Below are 3,361 nucleotides of genomic sequence, written 5' to 3' on the forward strand. Positions count from 1 at the left end.
TTATATGAGTAGAATATGAATGTTTTGACATAATAACTAAGAAAGTTACATGAAGGCTATGTTAACCAGTTTGATGGAAGTGTCTTGGATTATGTATGAAAACACCACACTGTACCCGCAAAGTGCATCAATGTACACAGTTACCATTCAATAAAAAAAAAAAAAATTTATAATCTTCATAGTATTAAGTTAGTGTTGAATTTAAAAGGCCTTTTACATAAATCTTAATATTACATAGAAACCAATGAGCTATTGGGTCATTTCCCTTTGGGAATAAGCTTACTTTTCTTCCTTTCTCTCAGAATGAAAAATTAACCTCTTCTGTTCATATCCAAACACTAAGAGTATCTATTTTTGGTCTGACAAAGTCCTGATTGACACCCAGGCTGCAGTGAATTGAACACAAATTTGGCTTTATACTGTCTCCTGTACCTGGAGGGAGGGAGATCGGAAAATTAAAAGCAGAAAAGTACCACCTTGGAAACAAACCACATGTCGTCCTAACATAGCTAGCAAATGGAGACAAGTCCTGTGTAGCTCTCTCCCATGCATGTCCACTGCCAGAAGGAATCCATCATGGATGTGCTTTCAGCATCTCAGAAGGAAATGGGGAAGCAATGTCTGGGGCATATGTCCATAAGTTGGTTCAGTGACATGTTATATGTTCTAGAAGGAAAGATGTTACTTTTTCATCATTGTATAGTTTTACTGCCAGTAACCTTATTCCATTCATTTTTACAACCTGGGAAAAAATCATCTCGCTCTTCAGCCTTAGCTGTCACTTAGCTTGCCAGCATTAGCCATGAGGGTCAATTATCTGTTATTCACATTGCCTTTTTTATCCTTGTTGCTTGCTCCAAATAAGATGGTCCTGAGAAATAAGAGGGTTGACAAAATTTGAAGATAGACTACAGTTTATTATGCACTCTTTCTCTAGACCAAGAAGATCATTTGAACTATTCGTTAACAAGCACCCTTCTTTGAACATTGAAGGTAAGGCCTGAAGGAGGTTTCAGCATTTGGGGTTGCTTGACCCAACACAACAAACTGAAGTACTTGTGATGCTCTCCACTTTTTCTTGGTAAGGCTGTGGTATCTCTCCATAAGGCATAAACTAAAAGTGCCTTATTTGTTTATTTGTTTATTTTTATTAGAGCATAACTGTGTACATTACTGCATTTATGGGGTACAATGTGCTAATTTTACATACAATGTGGAACATTTACATCAAACTGGTTAACATAGCCTTATTTAAGTGTTGTGTTTAGACATTTATACTCTACTCTTAATATATTTGACATGTAGCCTTCAATGTGCACAGTAGGTGAGGTCCCACTGATTACCCTGGAGGGAGGGTAAAAGCACCTTTTTAAATGAAAGTAGAAGAATTAATTTTATTTAATAAAAATTCTGATTATTCCTTTGTAAGTATAGTAGTTTATAATCAAATGGTGGAGTTTGGGGCCACCTGGAAAAACTCATAATATTCCCAGGACAGGTCAACCTTTGCCACTGGCGCCCCCACGTGGTCATTTTCTTGATCTCCATCACACCCTTTGGTCAGCAGATAACCTTTAGTATTATTTACCTGATGGCCATCTCTTACTTTACCTTGTGCTGGCATTTACAGCAGAAGTTATATATATATATATATATATATGCACACAATATACCCTTATATTCTTTATTTCTTGCTTATTGTGTTTTTTCACCTTTATCTGATTTTGGATGTCATTTGGTTTTACTGTTCATTAAACTCTTATCTTTGTTATTGGAATTTTAATTTTGTTTTACTTATAAGCTTTACTCCAAAAGTCAGTGAGTGTGGTATTGTCATAACATTTCTAAGTGTTTCATTATGATTTCTGCACGAAGGGAATCTTTTTCTGATTTCAACATCAAAGAAGTTTGCTTTTCTCTGTGAATCATAGAGTCAGCTAGTCACTGGGATGGGCTGCACATGCTCTGGTCTAAGGCTGGCCTTTCCATATAGTCCTGTATCCCTTTTCTCTTGCTTACTCATGGACAGGACTCCAGCAACCCCTTTTCTTGCATGCTCTGGCTCTCATCCCCCTTGACTCAGTCTCTAAAAACTAAAATCAAACACCACTTCTTTGATACACTTTGCCCTTCAGCTGTTGGCTTTTGTCTTTGTGCAGCTTTTCAACCACACCCTTTTAGAAAGGTGTCTACCAAGTCCCAAGTTCCTCTTACCCTCCTGTCGCTTAATGGCACTCCAGTCTGACTTCTGTTCACAGGGCCATGAACAGTTCACAGTGTCGTGCTTAGATCACTCAGCCCTACCTCTGTCTATTGATGATCTGGCCCTTCATTGTGTGGTAATGAGCGGCTGCTCTCAGGCATCCCTGGCTGAACAGACAGGCAGTATTCAGCCTGTGGAGGGGGGAGAAACCAACTGTAAGGTAGGTTTTCAGGACAGCCATCTAGGATTGAAGATGGGGGAGAGACTGTGTGCAAGTGCAGGAGATGGGAATGGCGATAATAGCTGTCTGTCTATAATTTACGTTCTAGTATCATCATAATCATCATCATTATTTACCATGAATATTTGTGTCCCCCACCAAATTCATATGTTGAAAGCTAATATCATTAAGTAGTAGGGGCTTTGAGAAGCGATTAGATCATGAGAGTACAGTCTTCATGAACAGGATTTGGTCCCTTTATAAAAGAGGGTTTTGAGAGAGGGGTACACAGCTTATCTTCTTTAACCAAATATTATCATTCTGTTTTTAACAAGAAAGACCACAAAATAAGCAGATGTTTTGACAATAGATAGATAGGGTTCAAATGCTTGTTTTGTCTCTTACTTGTATGACTTATATTGACTCTCAAAGAAAGTATCTCTTTCACATGAACAGATTCCAGTGTCAACCAAGATTCCACTTACAAGTTTTCTGGCACACGTTAAGTGTTCAAGAAAATTCCCTCTAGTTGGAGTGATGGTTGGAGGAGTTTCAATATTATTTTTTTTAATTATACAAATATAAGTCTTGGTAATGTTTCATAAGTAAAGTTCAATGGGGAATTGTGTGTGCATACCTACAATTCTAGGTTTTGTACAGGACCATCTATCTTCCATGCCAAAAATGGCCAAAATTCCTCTGCTAGCCTCTAATTCCATGGGCTCCAAAAGGCATGACTTGGCCTCATTTAGTTTTAGATTTTAATATTTTTTTCTGAGACATTTTAGCCCTTGATGGAGAAATCTGATATCTTGTGTGATCTTAGACATCCAAAAGTAGGACAGAACATTCTTTTCACAGCTTGGATTGATCCCAGTAAAAACACAATTCTCTGCATGGAGAGGTTATGATCAGCCATTAACTCCTCCCAAGGCCCT

This window comes from Otolemur garnettii, unplaced genomic scaffold (genome assembly GCF_000181295.1).
Source record: "Otolemur garnettii isolate 467f Iridium unplaced genomic scaffold, OtoGar3 scaffold00351, whole genome shotgun sequence".
In the NCBI taxonomy this organism is placed as follows: Eukaryota; Metazoa; Chordata; class Mammalia; order Primates; family Galagidae; genus Otolemur; species Otolemur garnettii.